This window comes from Anser cygnoides, chromosome 2 (genome assembly GCF_040182565.1).
Source record: "Anser cygnoides isolate HZ-2024a breed goose chromosome 2, Taihu_goose_T2T_genome, whole genome shotgun sequence".
NCBI classification, from domain to species: Eukaryota; Metazoa; Chordata; class Aves; order Anseriformes; family Anatidae; genus Anser; species Anser cygnoides.
The window spans coordinates 90,072,350-90,090,693 of record NC_089874.1 but is presented as its reverse complement, the minus strand read 5'-3'; the positions used below and the strand labels follow the sequence as shown (position 1 = coordinate 90,090,693).

At 41.1% G+C, this 18,344-nt stretch overlaps 1 protein-coding gene across 7 annotated transcripts in view; it reads left to right on the top strand.

The window, feature by feature from the left end:
• GRB10 (growth factor receptor bound protein 10) overlaps window positions 1-18,344 on the top strand; it is a 151,379-nt gene that overhangs the window by 18,776 nt on the left and 114,259 nt on the right. For 2 of the 7 annotated variants that reach the window (XM_066992595.1, XM_066992596.1), the window contains one exon: window positions 1,450-1,499. The exons of the other annotated variants lie outside the window; for them this stretch is intronic. The gene's annotated coding sequence lies outside the window, so the exon portion shown is untranslated. The remainder of the gene's footprint in view (window positions 1-1,449; window positions 1,500-18,344) is intronic. 7 annotated transcript variants of the gene reach the window in all.

Genomic DNA, 18,344 nt, shown 5'->3' with positions numbered 1-18,344 from the left:
ATAGTTGCTAATGGTTTAAAGCTTAAAGAGAAACCCAAACAGATCAATGTGTTCATGACTGAATTTAATCAAAACCAGCTAATTTGAGAGAATATTTTTATCTACGAAGTATTGGATCTGTTTTATTTTTTTCCTTGGTAACATCACCAGTATTAGCGTTTTTGTTTGTTGGTCTTGGCCTTCTTGTTTGTAGCTTTCTGGAGAAAGTGGTGAGCGGTCTAACCTCCTTGATCATTATTTTATTGCTGTAGAATTGAGTCTTTTTTATTTATTTAGCTTTTTAATGTCTCTTGTTTCACCTTCACTAATTTTGGTATTGCAATAACTGTCTTCAGGCTATTGCTCTTTTCAGTGCTGCACTGTAGTGCAGGTGAAGGGACTTGGTATGACCTGTGTAGCTGGTGGGGGAGAACAACTAACTGTTGCTTGCTTTTGGCCATGTACAGGCAACAACAAAACTTAGACGTCTAGGATCTGAGGATTAACTGGAAGCCAATTAAAAACTGGAGATAAGGAAGCAAGCAATCGATGGCAGAAAGCTGTCTTAAAATACAAAGGCGAGTTCCTTCATCCAGAATCAGCCCATTGAAAAGGTTAATGGGCGAATGCCTAAAGGTTGAATCTTCATATTAGCTGGTTTTTGTCAAATTTGGGTTTGAGAACATCATTTATTTGGTGCCTCTGATCAGCTCAGCCATAATTCAGAAGCTTTATAAGGTTTTATATGTGGTGCTTCTGCTGCTGTCTAAGACTAGAATTGTTTAAAATGGAAAGTACTTAAGTATACCGATGAACCCCAAATGACTAGATAATCATACGATTAACTAGAGGTTTGGTCATGTGTCATAACCAGATCTAGAAACATGTTGGATAAGGGGATGCTTATGGAGTGGAGACAGTGAACAATAATAAAACTGTTCATAAAATAAGAAGCCTTCAGAAAAGGAACGTACAGTTTCAAGAACAGATGGTCTAGTGGTAATAGACACTAACAAATCTTCGTTGGCTGGCAGTCTCCTTTCACGTTAGGATCTTCTCTTGAAAGTTCTTCCAGGGAGTTGACTTCCTTTCTCCAAAATGCACGATAAAAGGGCAGAGTGAATTCCTCATGGAAACCTGTTCTTCCTTGTCTAACAAAAATGAATTTACAGTGATAGCCCAAGCTAAGAGGCAGTAAGCTCATGAGGCAGGTATATTCTTCATTGGAACAGCCTGAGGCTATTTCAGATCTTATTCTGCTCTTTGTGCCCCAGAATTATCACGTTGCAGGACAGTTGTCACCCTTCTGATGGAAAGTGGGACGACTGACTTGGAAACACAAGCAAGTCTTGCTTTGATCTTCTCTTGCTTCTTCTGCAGTAGCATATTGTTTGTTAGACACAGCTTACATAATTATCCTCCTGTGTGTGTGTAAACAGGTTTAACACAGGCCTTTTGTTTCTTTTATAGTTGAAACTTACCAATACTATATGTGCTGTATGGAAGGGAACAGAAGAGGGGTGAGTTGCAGCATACATTTATGGTTTCTCCTCTCTTCCAGTGCCTCAGAACTTGTGCAGACTTGTAATAAGCAAAACAGAAGTGAAATGCTCCTGTTTTCATTTTCTATCTATACCTTATCCTGCTAAGAGCAAATTGACTTTTTTAAAAAATTAATCAATGTTATCAAGCCCTCCACCACCACCATCCAGCTCTGTGCTCTTTTCTTGCTGCGTTGATTCCTCTGTCACACAGTAGCTGGTAGAGAGGCTTTAAATGCAGCATTAGCGAATAAGCCTGTGCCATTTTTGGCCTGCTGTTAGCATTTAAAGTCTTTAAAGTCGCCCACTAAAGACAACGAAGAAGAAAAAGTTGGCCTAGATATGTGGCATGTGTGTTCTTGTTTAATATCGGAATTTCTGGTATGGCCAGGGACACATGCCAGCTTTTGCAGTACAGGCCACGGTTCAGATACTTAAGTACTATACTAAAAATAACAGGACTATTTTAGACTGGGACCCAATTAGGGAGAGAATAACTTGTTGCTCTGCAATCAGTAATCTAAAGTAGTAGGCAGAGTGCAACGTGCAAGTAAACCCTACTGTTTTGCTTGCGAAGTTGCCAGTTTTCACACTGCTTCCTCCATGTGTTCCTCAGATGCTTTTCCAGAGGTTTAAAAAAAAATAAAAATCCTTCTCTTCAGCGATACTTTGTGTACTTTTCTTCAGATTTTGATAATGCACTGTTTAATAGCATTGTGGCTCCTAATCCTGCAGCAGCCACACGGGAAATTCCTAGAAGGCAGGGTGTGGGAGGTGAGAGTGGCAGCGCCGTGCCCTCTCCAGCGCAGCTAGCAAGCCTTGCCCTCCCCTGCAGAAGGGTAATGGGAGGAAGTGCTGAGGATGAGATGAAGAGCAGAGGGACCCGGCTGACATGAAGAGCAGAGGGACTCGTCTTCTTCCCCTGCTTTGCCTACGAGGGACAGAGGAGAAGGGAGCATGGTTCCTGAAACGTGCTGCTGCTGCTTGCTTTCCCCCATCAAGAAGTACAGTGAAAATAAATAACTCGCACGTTTAAGCATCTGAAACAAAACATTATTTTACACATCAGCAGTTTCTCCAAGATGGTTTTGCTTTTGGTGATGCTGCTTACTGCCACCTTCTCTTAGATCAGACTTCAGCGAGACAAGTTATAGGAATCTGACTTCATTTGTGCATGGGGCGGTGGGGAGGGAACATGCGTACTCCTGCACCTGAATCCTCTGGTACTGAAGTGCTTTGAAGCCATCAGTTGCATTCGGTCCCAGTTCTCAGCTCCTTGTCAAAACAGGGCTGTGGATGAGGTAGCACTTGATGTACCCTTATGCAAATGCCGTGTTGGATAGAATTGTGATGATGCTCGAGATGAAAGCTGAACGCACCTAGAACGTCTATTTTTGTAGATATCTTTCTAGCAAGCTATTTTGGGAACATGAAAAAGCCAGAATCTTTTTGGTGTTGTGACTCTCGTGCTATTTTGGAAGTCATTTTTTTGTTTTATTCAAAAGAAAAAGCTGATAAAAGAAGAGTTTGAGGCCTTATTCGACTGCCGACTCTTAACTGCTTTCAGTGCAGTGTTGGACTTGTGTTGTGATTTCAGGAGGACTTCACCTGTCTTTTGCAGGTTTTTTCATGTTCTTTCAAATCCTAGACTTAGATTTTCTTATGTCCTGGCCTGAAATGTAAAGGAAGAGTCTCTCTAGATGCCTGGTATGAAAATAGCACCTTTTATAATCAATGCTGAAACATGGCACATCCCAGGTGCAGTAAATTCCCACAGAAATCGTGGGGGAGAGATACCCCAGTGAAGAAGTTCGTGTTTTGAATTGTGTAGAGCTAGCTTTTAGGCATGTGCTTGTCAACTCACGAGCTATATGTATTCTACCTTCTGCATACTGCAGCAGTCTGCAGGACTTGCTGTTAAAAGTAAATGCTATATGGAGGATGCCTAGCAACTGCGGTTTTTAAGCCTGTGCCAAATTGTTAAAGGTGCAAATCCCTTAAATAAAGGTGCAAATCTGGTGTGGTATCTTCTGGAGGACACAGTGTGGTGGTGCTGAGGCTGCACTTCTTGACCTCTGTGATGTGGTGGTGGTCCCTCCAGCTCTCTGTCATGATAGTGGTGAGGTTCACGTCTAGCTCCTGCAATTCATAGCTCGGAATATTAAGTTAAAAAAAGAGCTGACAGCGTTAATTGAATCATCAGTAAGTTCATGTGGAAGTACTCTGTTAATGAGTCTGTCTGAGGGGCAAGCAGTCCTTTGTCCTGTGGTCTGTGATGGGGGGACGTGACCTCAAGCACAGGGGTGCTGGGAATAGCGAGGTCCTGAGTTGGAGAGCTCTTGGCTCAGAAACCTGCCTTCTGCTGGTGCCTGTGCTTGGTGCCCTCAAATCTTTCTGTCTGTCTTGGTTTCTTTGTTTGAAAACGGAATTGTTATAGGGCTCCTTTGGGAAAGCTCTCCAAGAAGGGAAGTAACCTGTGTAAGAGTGGGCATAGTTTTGGCTGTTTATCTCGATGGGTGAAGCTGTAGAGCACCAGATCACACGTTAACCAAGAACAATTTTGTGTGTCCTTGGGCTGTCAGTAGCAGCTGCTTAGGTGGAAAACCTGAGAAGAGTTTTTTTCTTGGCTTTCAGACCCTTTTGCTTCATAGTAATCCACAACAAGGTTCTCTGGACTATGCATCTACATTAGTGTAGTCGCTATCCCTTGACGAGCTTTCTGTAGTGCTTAGCCTAAATTATTTTAACACATGGGTATGATCATCCCGTCAAAACGATTTTTCAGAAGTCATGTTTCTTATCTACTTCTTCACCACTTTAGATCTCTTACTTACCTCTGACTTTTGAGAGGGAATAGTCAATTCTCTGGGCACTTTGCCCGTGCCATTTATAACTGACGAGATGTTATCTGTTCTCTTCTCCCTTAGTTGTCTTTTCTCTTTTTCTCCAAGCTGAAAGATTCATGTGTTGATTTCTGCTTTAGGAATTCCTCTCCCTTGTACTTTTTCTAATTCTATTTTACTCTTTTAGTGTCATAACAGCCCACAGTTTTCAAGAAGTGGGTGTGCCCTGGGTTTAATGGCTTGTCATGATTTTGCTTTGCTTGCAGCAATTCCTTAATTCTTAATGCTGTATTTCCATGTGAGTTAGTCTGCCTTCTTTTGAACATCAAATTGATGCTTTCAAACAAAACTTAAGACTCCTGATAGTTATTGCAATGATAATCAAGGATAGGGTTATTTTTCTTTTTATACATTGGCTTGAATTTATGGAAATTAAATCAGAGTTGTGCTTTCAGATGCCTGTTTGTTCCACTGTGCTTTGCATGAAGTTCCAGCTCTGGTGTCTGAATACTTCATGTTGCCAACAACTTCATATCACCTTTTTGTTTGTCACCTTTTAGATTGTGTATCCATTGAGAAGAATGGCAACAGGGATGACTCCTGAGCCAACTCCTGTGGAAAAAAACTCGCTGTTTTCCCACCTCTTATTTCTTATCCTTCAGCAGGCAGTTAAGGTGGGGAACCACTCCTGCAAACTACAGCAGCTCAGGTTCTTTTGAGAGTCCTTGGTTCAGAAATCTGTCTGAATGTCTTTGTCCTTACAGTATCACAAAACTTGGGTAGGTTTGAGTCATAATTCCTGCAAAAGCTGTACTGACTCTTCCTCGTACCATCACATTTATTCGTGTCTATTTTATCTTCTTTTAACTAGCTCTTTTGATACAGAAGTCATTTCCTGATTCTTTTCCAGTTCCCTGGATTTAGTTTGAAGTCTGTTCTGAAAACTGATCTGAACATACCATCTTCCATGCTGTGTCCAAATCAATTGAGGTATGACAGGGTTTAAATAGCAATTAATAGCTTGGCAATTTGATGTTTTCGTTCAGAGAACTTGGCTGAATTCTTTCCATTCTAGTAACTTCTGTCTTTTAACACTTTCCCTAAAATGTCTTCTATCAGCAGTTGCTTAGTTTATGGTGTCTGGTAAGCTTTTGGAGATTGACTTACTGATTTTGTTTTTATATTTTCTTTTTTTAATGAGCAAGTGTAATAAAACAAAAATGGTCCTTAGGAGATGTAGGTTCCTTATATTTTCTTACTGTCAAGGAGCCTTTAAGACTCATGCAGGTAAGGTGAGTTTTGGAGTGAGAGGAAGAAAATGTTTGATTTACTGTGGTTTGCATTAAAACAGAGAGCGGATTCCACTCCAGTCTGGTCTTATATCCAAGTCCACTCTGAACATTTGTCTGAAGCTAAACATAAACATGAAACTGATCTTTCCTATCCTGACTTTTGGGGCTTATGTCTTAGGTTAGGAGGAGTGCCTTTTGCAGCATCAGTACATCCTGTGTTTCACGTCTGAACTTCAGTGTCCCGCTTCAGTGTTGCCTCTTCTCAGGTTACTGGGACACCGAGTTAACGTCTTCAAGTACACTTGGCAGAACAGAGGCGCGGGGACGTACTTCTTGGTTAGAAAACAGAATGGAAGTTCTGCAGGAAAAAGAGGAGTAAAAAAACTTTCACAGATGAGCAAGTCTGTGGCAAGCCTCCCACCAGCAAAGGAAGCGACCTGGGAAGCTCTGGTGCGTCTCTAGCAATGTTCCCAAGCGCATGCCGAAATGCTGCTTTCTTGTCCGCTGTGAGAACTTGTTTATGAAACCTAATATTGCCCTGTGAAACACAACACTTTGCTTCTTAATACTACAGCTCAACGGTGTTCAATGAGGTGGACAGGGTGCTTTGTGTATCAGCTGTTTCAGGCGTCTTAAAGTCTAAATGCAGCACTTCCTTTGCTGACGCTTGGAAAAGTCACCTGTGCGCGGGGCGGGGGGGACGAAACCTCGGTGTCATAGCAGATGCATCCTCCGAAAAATAAATAAAACCGCTGAGTCATTCATTTGTCCTTTTCCTTCCATCCTGCTGGCCAATCCTAATACCCGTCTATTTCATGCAGGAGGGAGAAGGCAGACAATACTGTCTTTTATTACTCATACCCCGCAGGACACTATCTTCTTCAGAAAATACGGGTGGCGTCTGTCTGTCTCCACTGCATGGGAAAGATTAACAACAATTAAGGTCAACAATTAAGGTTGTGAAAACCTTCGAATAACTGCAACATCTGCTCCTATACTAGGAAAAATAAAATAAAGCTGGAGTTGTAATTGCTAGCAGAGGACTTGCTCATATCTGTTTTGTAACTGCGGGCTTGTGAAATTCGTGCTGTTAACCACTCCCTTGCCAGCCCCATGTGGGTGACCTGCCACCTGCCCAAGCAGTGCTCGGCCCGAGAGCTGTGTGCTGAAGATGATCATGGTGCCAGCAGCAGGACCTGCATGTCCAGTCAGGGGCATGGCACAAACCCACTGCCATGCATGGGTGGCTCGCAGCGCGGCCTTGGTTGTAGTGGGCCCTTTGCCTCAGTGCTGCAGCAGGCCCCGCGGCCTTTTCTGTCCTTTTTGGTGTCAAATAAAGCTGGTTTTCCTCAACTGCTGTTGGATCTTAACTGGTTTAGCTCTTGTTGTGAGACGGGGGGGGGGGGTAATCTGCTGCGTCTTGACTGACTGTTATTTCCATAAGCTCCTGAAGCGTGACGGCAGGGGAGCACCTGCGTGTGTTCCAGCCCCATGTTTCTACAAGGGGTTGCTGAGGCAGCACTAGGAATAACTGCCTTCTAATGCCTGTGGACCCTTTGCTAATGTTTTGCGGGAAAAACTTACAAATTAAAGAGATTCAAATCACAGAGAATGTCCTGAACTTCACTCAGAAACATTCATTCAAATTAAGCCATTTTGGTGTAAAGAAATATCCTCCTGTGATTACTAACAAGTAGGAATCCCATTCTGACTTCATTTCGCCTGACCGTGCTGGGTGATCTGTTAACTTCGCTGATCGTTTCCTCTGCAGACTGTGTTGTACCTTTCTTCCAGAGAATGAAGGCTTTAGTGATGCCCAAGTGCCGGGTTAGGAGCCTAGTCCTTCTTGGCATGCATGATCTCTGCTCAGGGAAGGGTTTGTGTTCTCACTTGGCACAAAAGTGAAGCAATTCTTCTCTTTCCAAGGCATTTTAAAAACAAACAAAATCTCTCAAGGCATTCAACCTTAACAGGCTTAACCTGCTAGACAGATGTCTGTATCAAAAGATTGTGAGGGATCTATCATCAAAGTCTGATAGAAAGCAGTCATGATTTTCTATTTCTCAGACCACGGGAGAAGTTCAGGTGTGTTATTTTTTTTATCTTGGTTTGCTTAGTACTTCTACTTCTCCATCTGTTGTCAGTGGTTTTCTACTACCCTACACTTCTTTAGCTGCAAGATGTTTTCTGGCCAGTACTGCTGCTTGCAATCATGGGAAAAATGATAGCCTTGTTATTCTTGCCACTAACCTCACCATTCTGAGTAGTCACACTGCAATTTACCAAAATGCTGTATTGGGCAACTTGCTGTTACACAGAGGGTTGCACTTCAGCAGGAACAGAGTATGATGGTATGACTGTAGTTTAGGAGACAGCACCAGGGTGGTTTACAACTGGAAGCTTCTCCGGGAACCACGGCATCTCCTGCACCATGGAAAAAAGCACTTCATCCCTGTGGAGTAGCCTTCTCAGCTCTGGCTCTTGAGAGGCATCTGCCTTCAATAAACTTCTGCTACTCTTGTGTTCTGGGGTAGAAAAGGTTTTTTTTTTTGGTTGGTTGTTTTTTTTGTTTGTTTTGCATAATGAAGAGCTTAGAGTTCTCATGAAAATGCTGTTGCCTTATTTTAAGCTATTGACTTATACGACTTCATGGACTAGAAGAGACATGTAGGCAAAGATGTTGTAGAAAACAGATGTATGATGGCTTCGAAGCCATAGCAGAATTGGCTGAAGACCAGCAGAGCCATAAAAAGAGTGCCAGGTATTGGTAGCAAATTCTGTGATACTGCTGCCCATGTGAAGGGGAAAAGCATATTACAAGCTAGGGATCTCTGTGAGATCTGTAAGTATCAGAATTTTTGGTGAAGGGAACATTTGTCCTCTTCCAATGAGGGAAAGCAACGTGAAAACCTGTGGTAAAGATTTGTCGAAATCAGAGAGTTGCATGAGGCCATCTCATTGAAAACTGAGTTTTAATAAAGTAGTACTGGTGATTAGTGAGGCTGAAATGAAAGTAGAGGCTTTTCTGATGCATCTGTCAAATCTGATTTTATTAATGAGTGAATGCCTCTATAGATCAAAATACAAAAGAAGAGAAAAGCAACATTTTTAAATAGCTTTTTCATCAATTAACAATAGCAATTGGAAATTTACTACTTGAAACTCAGGCTTTTTCCAGAGAGCTCATCTTTGCTGCCTCAAACAGTATAGGAAATTCAAGAGTACTGAGCTATATATTGCATATATATAAGGTAGAGCATTCACAATGCTGAGTTCTGCCATGTCAGCTGAAGGAATTCTCTTTTGTATTCCATGCTGCTGCTAAGCTCATCATGTACTTAGAGTTCAAATGTGTGTGTAATATATGTATTTACACATGTATATATGTGCACATACATTGAAATTAAGCCTTAAAAGCTGCTGGAAGAAGCCGAAGCTTTGTCAGGATCAGCTTCTGCAGAACACAGACTAAGCTGCGATGCCTTGGAATGGGTTTGTCATTATAGTCAGTCTTGTTAAGGTGCTGAGAGTTTGGAGTTGCAGTGCTGTGCACCCGGGGAGGGATTCCTCTGGCTGATTTTGAGTGTACAGGTTGTAGATGTTTATATCCGAGCCAGTTTTCTAACTTCCTTTTGTAGTCAGTGGAGAGAAGTAGGCACTCCAGATATGCACATCACAGAATCATTTAGGTCGGAAGGGACCACCTGAGGTCATCGAGAGAGAGCTGGGGTTTGGACTAAGATCTCTTCTAGATAGCTAGCCTGGAGTAAGATAAATTGCATGTAAGCAATGCTCATTTCTCTCTGCTGAGCGATGTGACAGTGCAGGGGTTTGTTTCCTTTCTACCCTGTTTCCATAGGGCACATGCCTTTTTTTCTCCTATCCTGTAGTAGAGTTGTGGTCAGTTCTGGACACAGCACAGCCATAGATTTGTTTCAGTAGACAATGTACAGCAGTCTCTGAAACGATGTTGTGCGTGGGGATGCTTATGCGCTGTCTTCCCGCTCCTTTCTACTGCTGCCAGTATCAGTTGGACAGCCTCGGGAGTGGGAGAATGCAGATTGGACCTGGTGGGTTCCAGGCTTGGAGTAGAAGTGTTTTGTGGGTTAAAATACATTGGTACGTAGGATGAGATGTTACAGAAGGCATTTTGGCTACACCTGGAGCCTACACCCTCTGAGAACAAACGTTCCCCTTCAGCAGCTTTGTAGTCTGAAGGTTAACTAGGGATGTTTCTAGTTTAACCTGTATCTAGTTAACCTTCAGTGCTGGTGACGTTCACCGTTTCATGCCTCTGTTAAATAGTCTTATAAGGCCTGAAACAACAGATTTCCTTTACGGCACCCTGAAAGAACAGGGAAGTAGCTCTTAATGTAGGTGGCTTGGCAAAATATTCTAGTCAAGTCAAGTATTTGGCCTGCTACCCAGCCTTCGATATGTAATCTTTGGGTGCTGCCAAAATACCATTCTAATTAAGTTGACATAGTCTATAAAGCCTGGGTGGTATTACTTCAGTTTTCTTTCCTGTGCTTTCCAACACTGCATTTTGAAATGGTTGATGGAAGCTGTGACACTTAGAACCTCACCAGAGTCTTCATTAAGCTGGGATTTCAGTCACCTTGTGACCTTCAGGATCAAAGGAAGGAATATTCTCTTTCTTCTTCTCTCTGCAGGTGCAGGCTAATAGCAATAAATAAATGTACACGAATGCACATGGAACATGTGATCAGTTGGCCAGACTTCAGCTTTCCACTGCACATTAACACATTAACTCTTCTACAAAATATTAACCTATTCTGTAAGTTTATTTTCTGTTTTGTGTATGCTTAGGTGGAAAAGCTATGCCCTGTTTGTCCCAGAGAGAGATTTTTGCAAGTAGGCCAACATACTTGCTTTTAAAATGTCAGTTGAAACTGTTTTTCAAGGGCTGAAAAGCTTAAGGGGGTAAGAAAGATTTCTGCATTTCTTATCTCCATTTTATTTATTTATTTTTAAAAGAGAAATTCCCAGTCTGTGTCCAAGAATAGAGCGTCAGTAACTCTTTAGTTGTGTCCTCAAAGGCAGTTACGTGGTACAACCCTGACTGTTTGCTGTGAAGTGCCAGTCACCCATAGATTTGGAGCTTGCATGTTGCATAATACCAGCAAATGCATCCGAGATTACAAAATGGTCTCTCTGCTATAATAAGATTGTTCTGATTGGTTAGTGAGGCAGTGTTAAAATACACATGAGGTAACTATGACATCAGTATCTTAAAACTGCAAGTACTTTTTGCAGCTGAGTATGCTCTGGCACTGCTAGGGCTTCATTGCACTCATTCACTCCAGTGCAGCCTCCCAGTTGTGTACTCCAAGCTGAATTGGCACAATTTCTATGTTCCAATCAGTCCGTGATGTATGTATTGCTTTTGTTTGGGTTATCTTTTGCATTTCTTGCACTCTTTAATAAGGCTGCATCTTGTGATTGTCTCGGGAGCAGCATTGTATTTGCTGCTTGCTGCAGTTGCCTCCTTCTGCTCTTTGCAACGAGAAGATGGGCTGGCTGTCATCTGGCTTGCTTGGGGTTGCTGTAGTCTAGGACTCAGTTATGTTGTTGAGTTACTCATGGCTTTAATGAGTTATCACTTACCAGCTCTACTATGGTAACTCCTACCCTGATATGACTGAGAAATAAAACGTTTCCTTGTTTATTGCTATTACTTACTATTATTACTTACTCCTTTGCTGCATTTCAGCTGACTTGTGGACTCTTTATCTTAATTGTTTGAACACTTGAATTCTTTAGAATAAACCATATTTGGGAATATGTAACCCTAAAATCCTTTGGAGACGGAATTAATGTGCTGTTGATATTGGGGAATGCATCTTTTCTTACAAGCGTGCAATTTTTTTGCAGACACTAAGCAGAAAGTCTTTGTTTTGAGTGTTCTAACCTTGTGAGCAAGGAGTATACTGAGAATAATCTGTGCACTTAAGTGTACCTCTTGTGGTATCTCTGAGATACCATTTTTGTGAGTAGTGTGCTGTTTGAATTGAAATGTCTAAACTTGCCCTCCAGCTTCAGCTGTTTATATGGTATTAGACAATGTAAATAAACTAGTGCTTACTCACTAACATATATTACAGATAACTGTAAAGGCCTCAGTTAGTTGGTTTGCTTTAAAAATATGAACGTTACTGTCTAAATAAAAGCTTTTGATAATCCTAATCAATAACTCTTAAGGAAAAGAAAAAAAAATCTACAGAGAGAACACCAACCAACGCATGAATATTTACTGGTTGTGTTTACTGTTGGTTGGTAATAAGCCCTGTAAATTATCAAAATGAAGAACCCCTTTAATGTCCTTGTTCTGAAATGATGCTTCTCAAACTCTGTTAAATCCAGGAAAAGTGTTTTGACCTACCTGAGAACTTTGGAGGGCAGGAAAGGCTGAAGGAGGAATGTGGATGGCTTTGATTGATACTTGCCTGCTGCTTTCTGTGTGCAACTGCGGGTTTTTGTTTTGAGGTCTGTCTTATAGTCAAACATGCTGCAGCCAGTCCTGTGTTACAAAAATGGCCAAATTCTGTGAGAAGCTTTACTGAGACTGATATGTAAATCTCATCGAGAAGGAAACTTCCTTGTAAAAAAGCATCGAGGCAGAGGAAAGCAAGCTGTAAATAACAGTGGATCTTGGGTGAAACAGGCTTAAAATGCTTGAAAAACTGATCAGTTGGTCATGTGATAAAAGACTGCTTTTTGTTCTTTTCCTTTATTTTGCATCAGTCAGAAGGGGAGGAAAAGGTCTGGAAGATTCTTCCACAGAATCAAGGAATGTTGTAAAGAAATGAGGAAACAGAAGTAGAGAAATGTGCTTTAGATTACTGCTCTGTGAATTTGAGAGTCCCTTTTGCCATATATTTTTGGGTCTAGAAAGATGCCAATTCTGTTTCATAGAATCATAGAATATCCTGAGTTGGAAGGGAGCCACGTGGATCATCAAGTATGCATTATATACATTTCAACTATTCACTTTCCTAGCTTTTGTTGTCAGGAGGCTCCAAAGGTTACAGGAGTGGGAAGCATCCTATCCTCTTGTCGGCTTGGTAAGGGGAAGTTGAGTAAATTGGGTGCAGCATTTCAGCATAATTCTTAGCGATATGTGTGTTGATTTAAACTACGTTTTCCACCAGAATCTGTAGTGGTATGACTTTCTTCAACAGAAGCTATATATGTCTCATGCATGCCGATGCACTTGTTCTTTTTGTATAGGAATTAGGTAGTAAAATGTCTTGTCTATATAGTTTAGTTTCTGGGTTGGGGTCCTAGAGCCACTGGTTTTCAAATCCCATTTCCTGGGCAGGGGAAAGGACCATTCACAACAGTGGAAAGTTCAAAGCAGAGAGGCTTAGTATGTTGGATCCAAAAAAACAACACTTTAGAAGTGTGCAAGAAAAGAAGACTTTTGTCTTGTGTACCGACTTGAGTCAGTAACCGCAGGGGGAAAGTAATTGCCTTCAAGAAGATGCAACTTTATATTTTGTTTGGAGACTTACCCAAATGTTTATCTTCTGTGAGATGCTTGGAAAGCAGTAATTCTCACAGACGTGCAGTAGGAAAGGTTTGCCAGCTCCTAATGGCAGTAAACAAAGAAAATGAAAGTTCACGGGTTGCCTAGGCCAGTGTGATAGTTTGCTGCCACTAGAAAGGAGTGATTTTTTTTCCCTTCCTTTCCTGCACATGCTCTCCAGCCATTTGCTTTGTGCCAGCTGAGCTGCTTGTCAAATCTAAGTTTAATGCACTTAACAGAAAAATAACCCAGCAAAACAAATGAGTTAATTAACACAACAGAAAAAATACTTTTTTTTTTCCCAAGCTGAACTCATTAAGGACCATACATGGTGCAAAATGGGGAGAAGAAGGGAGTGCCAGAAAGTTTCTCAGAGGAAGTGGAGGAAGAAAGCAGAGCAAGGGATGATGAAGAGTGGGATGCCTGTCCTGTTCTTGGCAGCAACAAGCTATTAAATCATCCTAACTGTTGTATAACTTCACTATGAGTCTTCAGGTTGAATAATAAAAGCCTAAAATAACAGAAGGAAATCATTATTCAGACCATTTCCCAAAATTACAAAATTTTGGATTCCGTAGTATGAGGAGTGTGACTAGGCTTAAAAAAAAAAAGGGGGGGGGGGGCAGGAAAACGACAACATGAAGGGCAGAGTCAGTAGTGTATGGGTAATCTTTTTGGTTCTGTGGAAGAGAAGGTAGTGAGAAAGTGTATATGCAAAATTAGAGACCATTAGTCACTGCATTTTCAGCTGAAGTTGTCCTTGGGCAGCCTTGTTATGCATCCCTTGTCCCAGTCATGCATCTATGGACCTGCCCTGCTTCTGCATATGGCTTGCTGATGGGATTGTGTACTGTATAGTTCTTCAGTTTCTGTCTAATTAACATTTCATTTAGACTTGGATGCAGTCTGTTTAGTTGTCAAAGTTCCTGCTTCAAAGCTATAGATTTAACTATTAAGAGGTAGAACAGGATTTTGAGTGATCAAGGGAGATGGTAAAACTGCAGTTTCATAAATATTTCATAACTTCATTACCAGTTTGGTTTTTAAGCTGGAATACTTTCTTCAGGGACAGGGAGAAAAATCCTTGCTTAAATGGGTAAGGTGCAAAGTAACTATTTCTCTCCCAGCATGTTTTTTCCTTAATGTCAGCAAAGCTGCCCTGACAGGAGGTGAACAGGAATTCACATGCTATGAGTCTTGAGGAGCCTTTTCAGAATTTTAGGCAGCTTCAGGAAACCAAAAAATGCTGAACTGCGTATATTTTATTTAATTTTATTTGGCAAGACTCAGTGGGATGGCATCAGTTCTTCTGTGCTTCTTCTGAAGTATGTATCTGTTTTGGCTTTCAAAAGCCTGAATTGCTCTTGCCAAGATTCTTCACTTTCTGGCAAAATTACAATGGCAAATGGCTTCCTTTACAAGGTGTAATATTTAGACTAACAGCTTTGCAATTAAGAATGGCAAAGAGAATTATATTCCCTTTTTTATAAGACCAGATTTTTTAGTATGGAATCGTGGGAGTGTTTGGACTTAACTGAAGTGCTTTTGATTGATGATTTATATTTTGAACAGTGCTTTTCATTTTAGTGCGCAACACTCACTTGAAATTTTAACTAGAACAATGCATTGTTTTCAAAGATATAGTCAAAGTATTACTCCAGCTAGGCAGTTGCTCTATGTCATAGACTTGCAAATGCATTTTTGGTGCATATGTATAATAAAATGTGTGCGCACATGCCAACTTCTGCAAGAGAAGTGGGAAGAAATTAAGAAATCTGGAAGTATTCTTAACTGCTATCTGCTACTAATCTCAGTAGACTATCAGATGTCAACAATAATGTCATTGAATCCTTTGCAGTTGGAGAGTGATGGCATTCGGGAGTATTTGGGGAGGTATTTTTGGAGCGTCAGGCAAGTGAACTTGTTTGAAGGGAAGTTGCACAAGTATAGGTTTTCAGTGTGGGAAAATCAGAGACAGGGTGCAGGGAAGGACTTTCAGAGCTGGGGAGAGAAGCGAGCACGTCGTAGGAGTGAGTAAAATGGGGAAATGGAAACTAGTTTTGAGAAATCTGTTCAGATGCTATTGGGGTTGTCCATGGAAACAAACATAAAAGGTGTGTGTGGGGGGAAGACTTTTGTCTGTTTGTCAGGCAATATACTTCATGGATCTATGATGTATCCAAGTGCCTACCAGGGCCACACTGTGCTTTACTTGTGCAGGAGGTTACCAATATTAGTTTGAGGTCAGAGGCTTCTGGGTGTATTTGTTTGCCAGCCTGCACTAAGGAAACTTTGAGTCCTGCTTGACCATCACCAGGGGGGTTCCTCAGCCTTGTAAACTGACACAGTCTGTACCAATACCACCGCTAAAAGAGGGGATATCACTTGGAGATCCTTATACATGCTGACTGTTAAAGCTATGTTGAAATGTGTTGGCATAGCACAAATGGCTTGTGCTGTGTGGCACGGGCAGCAGGGGAAGATGGTGGCACTTCCTTTCCGGCCTGCAGAGCCGTGGCTGGGATGCCTGTTGGTGAGGAGCTGTGTGGATCACCCCCTTGCTTGGAGAAGCACATCTGGGTCCTGGAGTTTACATGCTGCTGGGGGCACTCTTAGCCTTTCGCTTTGTCAACTGCAGAATATTTGCTGGCATGCCTCAGGCTGCTGTCATTCAAATCCTGTTTCCATTGCAACTACAGCGATAGGAGTGGTCACATAAGGAAGAGTAAGAGTGCCAGTCCTTACATCCTGTGTTGGTGTTGGGGCTTGTTAGATGCCTCCATCTTATATCTCCAAAGCATAGCTTTGGGTAGGTCTGCAGAGAAGACAAAAAGCTTTCCAAAACACCATGAAGCAATGGGGACCCTGGGAGCAGGGGGAGGGCAGTCGAGGTCTTGTAGTTTGCTCTTCGTGTGGGCCAACAAGGCAGGGTCTCTGTTCCCTGGCTCTTAAGATGTTGAATTATAAGTTGACCCAGACACTTCTGAAGGTGACTTAGAGATGAATATCGTATGAATTCTGCATTAAGATTTTGTTCTAACTGACTATAAAACCACGGCTTTGGTCTCCACTGGAAATGCTGCAGTGTGGAGAAAAGTGAGGTGATGACACAGTGTCTGAGAGACTAAAAGACATGTAACTGAGAGAAAGACTTTTAACCTTTATGTTAAACCTGAGATCTTGCAGAAAGGTCTTCAGTTAGGTGAAAATTTAAGGCAGTATTGAAGCTTTTTTTTCCCCCTCCCTCTTCTTCAGTAGTTCAGTTAAGGAAAGCAGAACATTACAGAAGAAAAATACTAAAATACCCAGCCTTTGAAAGGGAATAGTATCCAGCACATTTGTTAAGCTATGTTTCATAAAAGAAAGGAACTTCGAGTTTTCAAGCACTCTGGAGCTTGTCTTGCAACTCCATCAGGTTAAAATCTTTTTTTTCTTATCCTTCTCCTGTTCCTAACTAATCTGCAAGTGAATGTTGTTTGTTTTTTTTTTTTTAATTGTTGTTATTGTTTGCTTTTTGAATTGTTTTTCTTCTGACTTTAAAGACTTTGACAGATGGCACATGTAGAACCTGGAAAACTTCCTGAATTGGCAGAGTGACCGTACCATCTTCCTGCCATCTTCCTATTGCTGTAGCTGTAGGTGCGTAGGCTGTGTACACTTCCAGAGTGCAATGTGAGATACCATTTCCTTTGCTGAGAATATGCAAGGAGCAAGTGATAATCCAAAAGCATACCTGGTGACAGGCTTAATTTCTAGTTAATAGATAACTTAATCTACTGGTTAGGTGGGTAATTTGAACGTGAATAGAAACAACTCATTCAGACCAGCATTAATCTCCAGGATGCATACTTGCAATGTTTTCCTTGCTAAATGAATATCAATCTTTGTTTAGATTATGTGAGTTGGTTTAACACTTTTGAGAGACTGAGACGTCAAAGCTGTGCCTCACAATAGACTATTCTTTAGACTAGAGAATATCATACCAAAAGCGAATCTCCTTATGACCTTTGAAATTTGGTTTATCATGGCTATTCTTTGTTCAGGGACACTCTGTCCAAGGAAGACCTCTTAAGCCAGTGAAAGCATGTGAACTCACTTGGTTTTGAGCGTGCCCAAACTGTCCGTGTTGATGCTGCATGACTTGTTCTAGCCAGTGAATGGGCCGAGTTTTGTAACAGTAATTGACTGCGTAGCTTATTTTCCATTTGCAAGCCTTTGTAATTTCCTTCTCCCATCTAACGCATCTAAAGGGCAGTAAATTGGCACTTGAATATATTTTTTATTTGTGCTGTTTAACTTGCATGGAAAGAATATGTAAGTCTGTACACAAGCTAAAAATCATGTAAAGACAATAGGAAAGAAAAAGTTGACTTCTTTATCGTCATTTTTATCAGCTGAACATATGAATTGGTATAGAGTTCTGTCCCTATAAAATATATTGCTCATTGAAGTTGTGGTACAATAGAGCCTTAGATCTCAAAGGTGAGCAAAGGCTTTTTTTGTATTATTAAGGAAGGACTATTTGATAAACTGCTTTTAGACAGACAAAAGAGATGTGATCTTAAATCAACGTTAATGTATGACTGACTAGGAATGATATCATCTAAAGATTATTGCTTTCCTCTGTTTCTGTGGTGTTAACAAGTGAATACTGAAGAATGTAGCAGTGAAGCAAATAGGTCTTGATAAATTATGCGGTCTTGACTTCAACTATTGTTTGAGGTAATTGATGATCTTCCACTGCTGTAATGGGGCTGTAGCATATACTGCAGCATGCCCTAGAGTAGACAAATTGGTCTGGTATTGTTTAGGAGCATATTTAATCTCTCTTGTTGTAAGTGAATCAGTAGCTTTTGCTGAAACACTAAGATAAAGACCAGCATTTCAATATTCAGTCCTAAATAACTTACAGTTAAATTCACAACAGTCCTGCCTTTTCCTATTCTCTAAATACTCAAATAATCAATAAACTTAAAATTGTTGCAATTCAAGGTTGAAATATTTTCCCATATCCCTTTAGGTAAACTTTCTTTAATCTTTGTGGGTTTACAGACAAATACACTTCTGTATTCTTGTTGCACTGTACCAACTTCAGAACACCTAATCCAGTGGTTTTCCTAATTTCACTGTAGATGCACTT